The sequence below is a fragment of the Protopterus annectens genome, chromosome 2.part2 (assembly GCF_019279795.1).
Source record: "Protopterus annectens isolate FY-2018-M chromosome 2.part2, PAN1.0, whole genome shotgun sequence".
Lineage (NCBI taxonomy): Eukaryota > Metazoa > Chordata > Ceratodontiformes > Protopteridae > Protopterus > Protopterus annectens.
In genome coordinates, this window is record NC_056730.1 from 591,788,709 (window position 1) to 591,803,550 (window position 14,842).

A 14,842-nucleotide genomic window follows, 5' to 3' on the forward strand; every position below is an offset into this window, starting at 1 on the left:
TTGAGACTGAGGCAAGGAAGCAGGTGCCTGAGATGGGGTCGTCGGTTTCTTGGGTGTGGTTCGTACCCTGGGCCTAAGAAACTCGGTCGTTTTTGAAAAAAACGGTAGTCGTGAAAGAAGACAGTTTTTATTGAGAATCGGTAGTGCGAAGGACTTCCTCATAAGCCGGTGCCTGCTCAGTGGCTCCTGACCCATCCAAGGTAGAGATGACCGCAGGATCCGTAGTCGAAGAAGAGTTTTTCTGCATACCGGACTCCGAAAGGGTCTTGGTAGCGGCCTGCGAATCCACAGAAGTGAGCATCAGGGGCTGCGAAAGCACCTCACTGAGGACCAGAGAACTGAGGACAAGCTTAACAGGAGCATCGTCTATAGGTCTGGACCTGTGCGGTCTGTCTCTATCTTTACATTTTTTCGGAAGATCTGCTGTCGGATGGCTTACCAAAGCCATATCAGAGTTCGAGGACTGTAAGCGAAAATATCTAGCTACAATAAGGGCCTGACGATGGATAGTTCTGGCATTGAACAAAGCACAGAAGTGACAGCTGGGGACGTCATGGTCTGGGCCTAAGCAAGTGACGCAGTAAGAATGAAAGCCTCAGTGTGGTATTTGCTTTCCACAGGCAAGACGATTGTTAACTTTTTCTGACATCAGTTAGTGCAAGAAAAAAGGATCCCCAATGGAGTACTTAGCTTTAGAAGACTTCAGCTTCAGTTCGGTAGACGAAACACAGGTAGCGGCCGACCGGCACTCATTCGAATTGCTTCTGCTTCGGGCTCCACGGCAAGAAAGACTGATGTAATGGCATTGGCTGCCTAACTTTATACTAGTGACGATATGACGTCAGTCCTGAAGCAACAGCAACCGACACAGAAATACTAAGCCTCAGGTATTTGGGCCGGCTGAGGGCTACCCTGGCAGGGATAACCCAAATGTGATGACTGCAACAGTGAAACATGAAGAACATCTATCAGGCTGTACTTTTTATTACATTTTGAGTATCCTACCAGTCTGGTTACAAAGAATATAGTTAAAAGTAGCTTGGTTAAGGGTGTAAAGGTTGATTATCTGTGGAAGATCAATTTAAGGAGACAGGAAAAGAATATAGAAGAATGTTCCTGAAAAAGGGATTACCCAAACGATTTCTAAAAGGGTAACTGTGGAGATAATAAATAATGGAAATGGAAAATAAAGTAAAGTAGTTGAACTAAAGGATGAGTGCGAGTATAACAAAAGAACAGATAAACATAAATGCAGGAAAAAAACACAGAATGGTATTGAAAGATTAAGTGGATGGTAAACTGGTAATTCCACTTGGAAAAAAATTAAAAGCTAACCAGGCAGTTTGGTTACCATGTTTTTGTATAAAAAATGAAACAATATAAAACTCAGTAAAGAAAGAAATAAAGTTGCAGGAAGATCTTTAACTATGTAAGGGGTCCAACCAGTAACTTTATGGCTAACAGTCCATATTTTGCACTTGAATGTATGGCAAGAAGTCTGGGTGCAAACAGTATTAACTGTAATAGAGGAGGAGTGATGTACACTACAAAATGTAATGCATGTATAGCATTCTATATGGGAAGGGTATGAGACCATCTTTATGAAATTAAGTTAAAGAAAAAATATAATGCATTATTTAGGCTTACCAAAAGATGTTGAAAGCGGTAAAAAGTTTTTTTTTTTTTTTGATAAAACTGAGTTTGGTGAGGGAAAAGGAGACTTCGAAACTAAACTTTAAAGACTGGAAATGAGAAGGTAGATATGACTAAGAGTGTGCTTTCCTCCTTGTCCAAACAAATTAGTGAATATTAAACCTGAATTAAAAATCAAAAGTGTGAAATAAATAGTCAGATGCTATGAAATGTACTGGTGTTATATTTTGCACTGAATCAAATGCAGAATGTGTTTTAAGAAGCCAAGCCAGAGCTGGCCTTTCCCTAAAAAGCCTTCTCTCAGACTGCACTCTACTAGCCATTGCTTCCCTGTACTGGTCACAAAAGTATGGCAGCCACTTCCTCCAGATTTAACTGATCACACAAACTACTGCCTGTTCAGGCCACAGTTTAAACAATACTTATTAAAACAGTATGAATGCAACCGTGCATCTAAAAGACATATTACCTAAACTGGAGATCATTCAAAATGTCTGTGTAGTACCTTTGCCTCCCACATATCTGATCCACCTGATTAACTCTCTCTTCCTAAACTATGATTTAGCTTACCACACCATTACTGGTCTAAACCCACTATGTATAATCATGTCTCCTCTTTTATCTTACTGGTGTCTATTAGCTTTCCTAACCAAGCTACTCACCATATTTCCACCACTTCTAATTCTTCTTTAGTTCAAGTCATTCTTTTCTATTCCAGTTATGTAACTGTACATACATTTGTTTAGATCTTATCAGTATACATCATTTGTCCAATGTTCTATGCTTACTCATAAATGTAACCCTCTGTTATCTGTAAAGTGTACATTGTTTGAATATGAAGAATATGAATCTAGCAAAGCACATTTTGTTAAACAATGAAATAATACCATTAATAACACTAACCATTCAGAAACTAGCACCAATAGCTTTTCAAACAATGACAGAGAGATTGGTCATTCATTTCTTCTAAACAAAATCATCAGGCTGAAGGAAGCAACCAATGAGAATGCAACACATAAAACAAAGTATACACAGAAAAAAGGTTCTCAGCAAGGTCCAAACCATTCTTAAGCCAGCAGTGGAAACAGGAAAAAATCCCACAATAGAGGAACTGGTGTGCATAACATGTCATTTTGGGGAAAGCAATGGACTGTAAGGAATAATAAGGTTGTAAGAGCCCAGGAGGAAGACATTTGCAGCAGCCCAGCACTTGGGTGAATGGAATCTTTAATAAATGAATGTACCTTCTTTGACCACTTTGGACCTTTTTGAGAATCTCTTCTTCTATGTAAACATTGTTTTGTCAGTGGGCTTCACCAAAACAGCATCTTCTGCACACCAGTATTACTTCTATGGGAGTTTCTTTCCTTCTAACAAGTTTGAAGAGGTAAACAATAAGTTATTTAATATAGTAAATTTAACAGAAAGATAATTTTCTGCTAAGATAAGAATGCAATGTTGAACAAGGGACGGACATTTGTTACTAGCAGGAGAACAGATGTTGTTAATAAGATTAGATACTTAAACACATCTATTAGGCAACTACATTTAAATAGCTTGGCAACAAGTGGAGCATTAGGCTTAAGTGCAGTCAAACATGGATTATGAAAAACAAAAGTGGGACTTCCAAGATGGCTGCACATTGAGTAAAAGCTTAACTCTAGCTCTGCCAATGTGAAGACAAACTCAGTAGAGAAGGTCAGTAGATGTTTGTGTTTATGGGTAAATTTCTGTAACTGGCTAGTAAGTGTACTGCCTGGATGCCAGGAAAAAAGAAATACAGAGCACCTAGAAAGAAATCAACTACAAAAAGCGAGGAAGAAACACTGACTGGAGAAAGTTCTGCATCTGTTCAGCAAAAAGCAATGCAACCTCCAGACATGACTTCCAGTAAGTAACATACAGGAATATACAAGACAACTGCACATAGACCTGGTTAAAATAAACGAAACACGGATGGAGTATATTACACAAACAGCAAAAGGCTGGAAGAAGCTTTAAACAGATATTCAGATGAGGTGATAAAGCTGAAAAAATCTGAAGTTAAAATGAAGAAAAGACTGGCTGAATATGAGACTGCTCAGGAAGAGATGGTTCAAAAATAATACAATTAGAGGACAGAGCACACAGGGAAAACTTGAGATTTTCAGCATACCACAGAAGGTGGAAGGAACAGACTGTATTAAGTTTATGAGAGCATAAATAACCAACTGGACTGGCATTCCATAGCAGAAGTTGTTAGTTGAAAGGGCACTCTGTGTGTATGTTCCAAACCTGGCTATGAGAAAGCCACCAAGACCTTTAATAGTAAAGATGCAATCCTACCAGCAGAAGGAGTTGATTTTGATAAAACTATGGCAGAAGGACAAAATACTAAAAGTAGGAGACAGCAGAGTGTTTGTGGAGAATGATTACTCATTGTACACCAGGCAGAATATTCATTCCACTATTCAGGAAATGTTGAGATGCAGAGGGAGATTCAAACTGCTGTACTCAGCTACCTTCAAAGTATTCTTCCCTGGAGGGACAATTGTTTGATGAAGTACATGATAAGGAGGAAATACAAACATTTGTCCAACAAAAAGTGAGATGTGAAACAAAAACAGATTCTGCTTCTTGTTCTTCTAGTAATAAAGACAAAAGAGAGAGCATACCTGTGAAAACATTTCCACTGTTTCAATGGAAAATGTTGAAGAGAAGGAAGGGAGCACGAGACTTGATAAGAAGAATTGAGAGCACATTGGAAATGAAGCAGAGACAGGATTTGGGAGACAGAGATGAACAGTAATAAAACCAGTAACGTAATGTGGGATTACAATGCAAGAATTATATTTGTGAAGTATGATAGAACAAGAAAATCAGGAAATATTGGACTTTTTCAGAATTTGTTGGACTTGTGGGAGACTCTGAAGTGCATGCCCTACATCATGTCATTAATGTTCGGAAAATGCTTTAGGGAGGGGAAGAGAAGGGCGAAAGTTAACTGTAAGTAAAATAAATCATTTGTTTCCCCTCGAAGTACTATTTTTGAGGTGTATGGTTTTCTTTGCATGCTATAAAGTAAAGTTTTCTCAGTTATTTTTAAGTGTACTGAAGATTGTAACATAGGTGCTGTTTTTCTTTTTTTCCTTTCTTTCTCCATTCTCTCTTTCTTCTTGTTCAGTTTTAAGAAATGTAGGCACTGCAGTGTAAAAAAGCCTGGTTAAAAGAGCATGACAAAAGAAAAAATAATGTGCTTTTTCTCATTCTTGCATGGGGAATGACTGGATTAAGGGACTTTAGATTGGTTTAGTAACGCATTTTAAGAGAAAACAAGTAAATGAAAAAGAATATTGAATATTATGATGCTTTCTTCTACCAAATAAATGTATGCTCAGTAGCACTTTGTATCTGGCCCTCATGTCTCTATGGAAATACTGTGATAAAGAGAAATTGACTATCTGATTCTCATTTCTCCCTGGGGACAATCTGATAATGAGAAATTGGTTAGTTTGGTGGAAACTGATTGGCTAGGGGAAAAGAAAAGAGAAACTGGCTAGGAGATGATGTTCTCTGAAAACATTCAGGGGTTTTCCCAGCTGGCAGAGCTATAAAGATAATACAAAACTGGTTAGTACTGAGTAGAAGCACAGGCTGCACAATGCTTCTTAGCATGGATAACTTTTCTTTTAGGTTAAGTCAAGTCTGTCAGTATGGCTGTATGTTTGGGACATCTGCTCCTATTAGGAAAGTAAAATGTCAATATTTGAAGATGTACATAGTTTTGTGTGTTAGTATTAAATTACTAGGTTTGAGGGGGTATTGGGGGATTGCTTGCTTTTTGTTTGAGGGCTTTCAATAAAACAAAAAGTTCTGTAAGATGTGACACAGGCTCAAATGGATATGACAAGAAACAAGTATATAACAGTTCAACCTGCCAAACTGTGTATGTATGTAATACAAAAGCTGGAACTAGACATGTAACAAAAAAGGTGTTATACATAAAAGGTGGGAATAATAACTTTTTAATACAATGACGCTTTCTGTAATGTCTTTAAATGTCAATGGTCTCACAGATAAATACAAAAAGGAAAGAACTGTAAACTATACTAAAATGTAGAGTGTAAATAGCTATGTTCTAGGAGACACACTTGGAAATAATTGAAGGTTTTTGGGATGGTTATTCAGTGGAACATCTAGGACAAAGGAAAAGAAGAGTACTTGTGTTAAATGCAAGAGGAGCTCCAATAGTAATAGAAGAGGATAAAAAAATAATAATGACAGATTTGTAGTGGCAAGGGAGGAGGATTACATATGCTGACATGTATTTATATTCCACGTAAAACTGCTATAATAGAGTTTAAGAAAATTCTGGGAGAAGTAATCAGTTTTCAGCAAAGAATATTATGTATAGGTGGGGACTGGGATTTGATTTGCAGCAGTGAAGATGTGTCTGGGGGGGGGGGGTCCAGAAGGGAAAGTATAACAAAGGAGGGTAGATTTCTGAAGACATTTATAAAATATCTGGCATGGAAGATGTGAATTCAGTAATAGGAATTTGAAGTGAATTTACATATTATTCCCCAAGATATAAAAACTGGGCTAGGCTAGACAGTGTTTACATTTCATAGGAACATGTGCATTTGACTGAAGGTCTTGATATGCACCCAATAACTATTTCAGATCAGGCGCCAATAATAACTAAAATAAAAACACAAGATAAAAATGAGACACTGGCACTTTCACACCTATCTGTTGAAAAGGCAGGAATTTAAGGAATGGGTAGTGGAGATTATTCAGGAGTTATCTGAGAGGAAAGAAATTACTTCTGAAAATAAAGCTAGGGAGTGGGATAAAATTACGGTGGAGTTTAAAAATAGGGTGGAAATAAAAGAAAGGGCATTATGGTTTATGGTTAAGAAGCAACAAGAATTATTTAGAGGGACTGACAAATGTTAAAGTATTGCAGAATAGGGGGAAATCTCACAAAACAAGAACAGGATCAATTGCAAAATACCAAACCGAAAATAAGAGATTACCTTGACAATATGCATTAGTTTAGAAAGACTGCTGTTAAGCAACAGTTTTTTGATAACAATACTAAAGCACAAAACTTTTACGATGACGACTCAAACCACAGAAGTAGAAAGAGCTGTCGCCAAGCTTAGGCAGCCTATTAACAAGGATGGTAACAAGAGATCCTGTAGAGGTATTAGAAATATTTTGGAAATTCTATGAAAGTCTGTATAATGCAGAGAAATATGGAAATCAAGAAAAGATACAAATGGAAATGTTTTTGGAAGTATCAAATATACCAAGGTTAACGGTAGATGACGCTAAATTACCAATGGTTAGGATAGGAGGAGATGAGATAAAAATTGTGATGTATAACCAATCTCCAGGAAAGTCCCCAGGAATAGATGGTATCCCTGTGGAAGTTTGGAAGCTAGGACAGAAAAAACTAATAAGTGTCTGGAAGATGTTGTTCAACAGTACTTTAAGACAAGGAGAAGTACCAACATCCTTGGAAGAAAACAGTGGTAGACGTAATACCTAAAGAGGGTAAAAGTCATCAGATCCAGCTTCACACAGTCCCATTTCAATAGTAAGACATGATTTTAAGCTGTTCATGTGTCTATAATAGCTAAAAGAATGGCAAAGGTAATGCCAAAATTGATAGATATGGATCAACGTTGCTTTGTGGAGGGGAGATAAATATTTGACAACATAAACAGAACACTGATGATCCAGAGGGAAGCAGAATGTAAAAAATACCATTGTTGTTGATGGGTCCAGATGCAGAGAAGGCATTTGACAGAGTAAGCTGGGACTTTATGAGGAGGGCAATAGAAGCATTTGCATTTCCTGAAGAAATACAAGATTGATTAGGAGGCTGTATGAGGGATTGGAGGCAAAAATTAAAGTGGGTGGGGTCCTCTCTGATAATTTCTGCAAAGGCACCAAGCATGGGTGCTCTCTTTTCCCTTTGTTATTTGCATTTCATTTAGAACCACTGGCAAATAAAATAAGGGACTCAGAAATATAATTGATATGATAGTCAAGAAAAGCTGGCTGTATTTGCAGATGATATCATTGTATACCTGACAAAACCAGAAAGAGACATTACGGTATTGTGGAACATTCTGACACAGTTTCAAGTCTTTTCAGGATACAAAATGAATGAAGCTAAAACAAAGGCAATAGGGTTAATTATGTACCCACACATAAATTGGTTCACCAATATCCATATTTAATGGGACATGACAAAATGAAGTATTTAGGAGTAAGGATTAAAAATGATTCTGATGTGGCAGCTAAGGATATGTGGGAAGAGACTAAACCAAAGATAATACAAAAACTGAGGAAATGAAAGCTTTGTTGTATGGATACGGATAGCAAGAGGCATTTTTTAGTCCCATTAGTCTTATGCACAGGACAGGCATATTTTTATCAACCAGATGAGAAGTTATGGATAGCAATTAATAAACAGCTGAAGGACTTTATCTGTGAGGTGAAGACAGCAACACCCAAGTGGGATAAGCTGATTCTTCCAGCAGAAAAGGGAGGATTGGTATTACCTGATTTGAAGGGGTATTTCACAGCTACACAATTAAGGCTTCCACACATAGCACAAGCAGAAAGCACAAGCAGAAAGCTATAATTCAAAGTGGAAAGGGATGATGATGAAACAGGGTGGAAGCTCAAGAAACAAGGAGAGACTGGGATTTGGGATGCAGACCTTTAAGGAGAATAAAAATAATTATACAGAATATTATATCTATAAATTAGCAGAAAGTATTCTAAGAACTAAGCCAAAGCAGGAATTGAAAAAGGAGACTCTGCCAATAGGCAAGACTGCAATTAGGGATGTTGACAAAAGGCAAGAGGGGCTAGAATTTATTGGAGAAAATTGGCAAAGGAGGGAAAGATGACAGAATGGGAAGACACCAATAATTTATTTGGACTGCAGGTTAGAGATTATCAAGGAATAATATCACAGTATAGGCAAAGAGAAATAATTTTTGAGGTCCTAAATGAAAGACCAGCACTGGTAGAGTTTTTATTAGACTCTAGAAAAGAAGCTGCCATTAAAAAGGTATAATTAGTGGAGCAAATAAAATATTGCATGATAACTATAAGAATCAATCAGAAGAGGTTAGAAAGGATTGGGAAGAGAGAATGGAAAAACAATTCACAAAGAAACAGTGGGAGGATATATGTATGATTTTAACAAAATCTAGAAGATTTAGGATTTTTGCTTGGAAATGTTTATATACAGATTTTTATAACCCAAGTAGACTCCAGAGAATTTTTCCTCAAGTAGACAGCAAATTCTGGAGGTGTGACGGGGAAGAAAGATGTAGTTGGGAACATATTTTCTGTGAGTGTGGTGAGTTGGCAGACATTAAGGATTTCCTGAGGGATGCACTGTCAGAGATGCTGGGTGGGCACAGACTGGTGTGAAAAGGGAGATGAATTTTTTGAGCTATGATACACAATCAGAATTGCCTAGAGATGGTAAAGTATTCCTGTGTGTAATTATGGCAGCTGCCAAAAAAAATGAAAATCAAAATCTAAACTAAGTACACTAGAAGTAGTGAATATTGTAACAGAGATAAAAATAATTGGAATTGAGATCTTTAGAAAAGGGTACCAGCAAACTATATAAGAAAAAAATGGGAATTGTGGGAACAATACATAAAGGGGAGGAATGAGGTTTAAAGGAAAGCAGGACTTAAATAAGCTATTCAATATTTGACTGAAAATGATTGGGTAGATTATAAGTTATGTATAATGCTTCCAACTGGGAGTGTGTCAGTATGGGTTGTAATGCAAAATGTTTGCAACTAGGATTGTGTTGGTGTGATTTGTTTTCATGTACATAAATGTATGATTGTCTATGTCGTAAGTGATGGTTTAATAAAGATGTTTGTTGTTAAAAACAAACAAAAAAAAAAACACTTGTTTTTTTTTCTATTTTCGAACACTACATTATCTATGTTTGAATATTACATAAAAAAACTAATAAGTAAACCAAGTAAGTGATTTTTTTTAAATTTTACTATACATGACAGAAACGTATGAACAAGTTAACAAGTGACAAAATGTTTTTGATATACGAAAGTGGATAATGACAGGCCACTAGTCTTAATGATAATAAAAAAGTTAATGATTATGAAACCATTTTTAAATGATAAGAATGCATATTTAAAAATAAATGTAATAACATTCAGAAGGCCTGCAAAGGGACTATGGAAAATTCCCTTTGGGAATGAATTGGTTTAAGCCAACAATAAACAGAATTAGGAATAAAATCATGACCTATTTTGATCTGGTGAGACCTCCCGGATGGCTCTTTTGTGAAGTAGGGTGACAGCTTCCCTCCCTAAGATCAGTAACTGAGGGGATAGAACTTTGGACATGGGAAGAAACAGAAAAACTGAGTGTGACAAGTAAAGTTTTGCATCTCTGAATAAAGTTTTGCATCTCTGAATATTAGAATCCTAATTCACCTACCAAAGTGGCAAAGAGACAAACCTGAATGACTTTGCAAAAGGAGATTTGAGCAATGCCTCAGGGCTGCTTCTGTTGTCCACCTGCAAGTGGACCATGTCTATCCAAAGACTTTGAGGGGCTCTTACCTTTGGGGCTATGGCCTTTCTATTGGTAACCCTGGTTACAGGACTGCCTCCCAGACTGCTACTGATCCTTCTCCTATGTGCCATACCTGTACTACATCTGGTGTTATTTCTTCCTCAAAAGCAGCACTGATGCTTCTTTTTTTTTAATCATCTTTATTGAATTATCATGTGTGACACAGGCAAATTTACATTTATATAAAAGAAATCAAACTGTATTACCAAGTTCACGTTTACAAACATTATATTTCACATGCATTGCTATATATCCTATAACCTAAGCAACATTAAATAACTTATTCAATTCCTGTCTTGTTTTACATTGCAGTGCCTACATTTCTTAAAAATGAACAAGACGAAAGAAGGAATGGAAAAAGAAAAGAAAAAAAGAACATCACCTACTTACAATCCCCATTACACTTAAAAATAACTGAGAAAACTTTACTTTATAGCATGCAAAGAAAACCATACACCACAAAAATAGTAATTAGAAAAATGTTTTCTTTACTTACAGTTAACTTTCTCCCATCTTCCCCTCCCCAAAGCATTTTTCAAACATTAATGACATGAAGTAGGGCATATACTTTAGAGTCCCCCTCAAGTCCAACATATTCTGAAAAAGACAAGTTATTTCCTGATTTTCTTGTTCTATCTTATTTTACAAATATAATTATTGCATTGTAATCCCACATCAGGTTACTAGTTTTATTACTGTTCATCTCCATTTCCCAAATCCTGTCTCTGCTTCATTTCCAATGTACTCTCAATTCTTCTAACAACTTTCATGCTCCCTTCCTTCTCTCCAACATTTTTCTTTGAAACACTGGAAATGGTTTTACAGGTAAAGTATCTCCGTGGTCTTTATTACCAGAAAACAAGAAGCAGAAAGTATTCTGTTTCACATCTCACTTTTTGTTGGATGGACTTTTGTATTTCCTCCTTAGCATGTTCTTCATCAAAGAAATGATTTTGTCCCTACAGGGAAGAATACCTTGAAGACAGCTGGGTACAGCAGTTTGAATCTCGCACCTCTGTCTTGACATTCCCTGAATAGTTGAATGAATTTACTCCTCTACTGCCTGGTGTACAATGAGCAATCATTCTACACAAACACTCTGCTGTCTCCCACTTTTAGTATTGTTGTCCTTCTGCCACAGTTCTGTCAGAATCAACTCCTTCTGCTGGTTGGACTGCATCTTTACTATTAAAGGTCTAGGCTGCTTTCTCATAGCCAGGTTTGGAGCATACACATGATGTGCCCTTTCAACTAATAACTCCTGCTGTGGAATACCACTCCAGTTGCTTATTTGTGATTTCATAAAATGAATGCAGTATGTTCCTTCCAGCTTCTCTAGTACAGCTGAAAATCTCAGGTTCTCCCTAAGTGCTCTGTCCTCTAATTCTATTATTTTTTGAAACATCTCTTACTGAGCAGTCTCATATTCAGCCAACTTTTTCTTCATTTCAACCTCTGATTTTTGCAGCTTTATCACCTTATCTGAATATCTGTTTAACGCTTCTTCCATTTTTCCAGTCTTTTGTTATTTGTGTTGATATACTCCATCGGTTTTTCATTTATTTTAACCAGGTCTGTGTGCAGTTGTGTTGTATGTTCCTGTAGGTTACCGGAAGCCTTGTCTGGAGGGAACACTGCTTTTTGCTGAACAACTGCATAACTTTCCCCAGTCAGTGTTTCTTCCTCTCTTTTTATAGGTGATTTTTCTAGGTGCTTTGTATTTCTTTTTTCCTGGCATCCAGGCAGTACACTTACTGAAATTTACCCATAAACACAAAAGTCTACTGACCTTCTCTGTTGAGTTTCTGTTTTCACACTGGGAGAGCTAGAGTTAAGCTGTTACTCACTGTGCAGCCATCTTGGAAGTTCACAGCACTGAGGCTGCTGAAGTGTAATGCCCACAGTAGTAAGGGGATTTTGCTCTCCTCAATAATCTAAAAATATGCCCTTACCTCTGGCCCAATGACATAAGGGACAAAAAGGGGAGATTCCATTAAGTTCACCTTGGTATCCTTAGTGACATCGACCAAATGATACCATATATGCTGGCAGACTGCAATACCATATCCCACAGCTCTGGCCAAACGTTCTGCTGTGTTACACATAACTTGCATCATTAGACTGGTCATGGATGCAGAAAATGTATACTAGGACAATACATTCTTCATTTAGTCTATTTGGCAACTGCTTCACAGTGTGGTAAAAATCATCAAAAGCAATACACTTTAAATCCAGCATTTGAAAAACATAGTTTAGTGCCATTTAGGAAAAGTACAGCATGTATAAATTACTTCTCTAATATGTTATTTTTTCTGGATTCTTCATATGGTCACTGACAGTTGTGCTCTGCAGTGTTGAAGTCTTTTTTTAGGGTAACTGCAGAAATGAAGGCATCAGGCTTAGGTAGCCTCTGACCAAAACCCTAACTCTTTTAGTGGCTGAAGGATTCAGTCACACGTCCTGGGAACAGAAACCACAATATCAAGGTTTTCAAAAGCAAAAGAAACCTTTTTTTAGAGAAGACATTACAACAGTGGGCGGCAGAAGAGCTGAGGCTTCTCCAATCTGCTCCACAACACATCAAGTTTGAGGGCAGAGGATGCTCTGATTTTATGTCTATTTTTTATGATGGTATGGTGAACTCAGAAAGAAATGTTGCTTGGGGGAAACAGAAAAAAATTATGAAGTATGTGGTTCAGAAGAATCTTTAGAAGGTAAAACTTGTCACAGTAAATAAAGCCCAATATGGCCTTTTTTGAGAGTCAACTTAAATTTTCTACCAATACGGCATTTCTGTTTATTATTATGTTGCCCAAAACAGTAGATATGTGTAATGTGCCTAGATTCCTCCCCAGGTATAGCAATGAAATGACTGGCCTGTTATCTCAAGAGCAAAAAAGGGTCAAAACCCAAGCAAAGGAGAGATAGTCCTTACCTCTAAGTAGGTATTTAATTTGACTACAGCCCTAGAAAATAGGTGGGTGGGTTTAAGTTCTGAATGGAGGAATAATGTTGAAGAAAATAGTTCAAAATTTACATCCATTAAGGGGAAACAAGACACTGTAAGCAAGAAACAACCTCAAAAGGTTTATTCATGATTTTGACTTGAGATGTTCCTCCATGGACTATATGAAGAGAGACATGATAGAACCCCAATTCATAGGTTCACAGGTTCATAGATTGATACTAGACTATCGGCCCTAAGGCCTATACAAGCCTAGTCATAACAATTCCCTGGATATTTCTTCCCACAGTATTTATTTCCCTGAACCCCTGTCTAGCAGGGCGACTGACATGATCCCTGGGGTGAATTTCCTTTCTCCCATTCAATCATCAAGGTTCCTTTTGAAGAGGGCCAAAGAGGTGCTCTGCTTGACATGTATGAGCAGTCTATTCCAGAGTATGGGGAGTCTCTGGGTCAGGAACCTATCCCTCCAGCATGTTTTGTTCATTGTGATGACAAGGTTTAGATTCCTGGAGCATGTGTCTCTGAGGGATTGGGATTTATTTAAGTGTAGCATGCCCAACAGCTCTGGGTTTGACATGGCCTTGTATGTTAAGCAGAGATCGCCTCTGAGTAGACGATATGCGACAGAGTATAGGTGGAGTTTTTTTAGACGGTCAGCATAGGGCATCTGCTTTAGGCCTGTGATTCTTTTAGTGAGGTATTTTTGCAGCCTTTCCAGTTGTTGCAGATGTCTTGAAAGGTACATACCAAATGGGGTGTTGTATTCTACAATGGGTTTAATGAGGGATGAGTACAGTGGGACAATTACCTCCTTTTTTCTGGATGAAAAGCCCTTAGTGATGAGGTGTGCCACATAGGATTTCCTGACTGTTGTGACAATGTGGTTATCGGAGGTGAGACCACTGTCTACCTGTGTCCCTAAGTCTCTTATCACACTTTTGGTGTTTAGTGTACTGCCACCTATGTGGTAATTTACGGGTACATGTTTTTTTCCAAAGGGGATAATTATACATTTCTTGGCACTGAGCTTTAGCCCATGGCTCAGGCACCAAGCATCTGTTTCTGTAAGGCCCTTTTGTAGAATACCCACATCATTTGGGGATTCAATAATGGCTCCCAGTTTGCAGTCATCTGTGAACTTTGTTAGCCAGAGTCCCTTAGTGTTGGCCTGTACTTCAGAGAACTAGATGCCAAACAAGAGCAGTCCCAGGACTGAACCCTGAGGTACTCCATTTGTCACTTATCTGGAGCTGGATTTGGAGTTGGCTACTTGTACAGTGTGGGTTCTGTCAGTAAGCCAGTTGGCAACCCATCGAGTGACGTAGGGATTAATGCCCAGCTTAGTAAGTTTATCTATGATTCCAGAGTGGGGGATGGTGTTGAAGGCCTTGGCAAGGTCCAGATAGGCTGTGTGGGCCACCTTACCCTTGTCCATGGCTCTGGAGACTGATTCAAAGAAGTCAATCAGGTTCAGAAGACAGGATCGTCCCTTCACGATCCCAAACTGCGTGGGGTCCAGTGTTTGAAGGTTGCCAATGTCTTTGTTTATAAGTTCCACGGCCTTGCAGATCAGGCTTGTCAGACTGA

At 37.9% G+C, this 14,842-nt stretch overlaps 1 protein-coding gene across 1 annotated transcript in view; it reads right to left on the reverse strand.

Annotated features, from left to right (window-relative positions):
* The window catches only part of PRADC1 (protease associated domain containing 1), a 400,772-nt gene that overhangs the window by 258,679 nt on the left and 127,251 nt on the right, over positions 1–14,842 (reverse strand). The window lies entirely within an intron of this gene.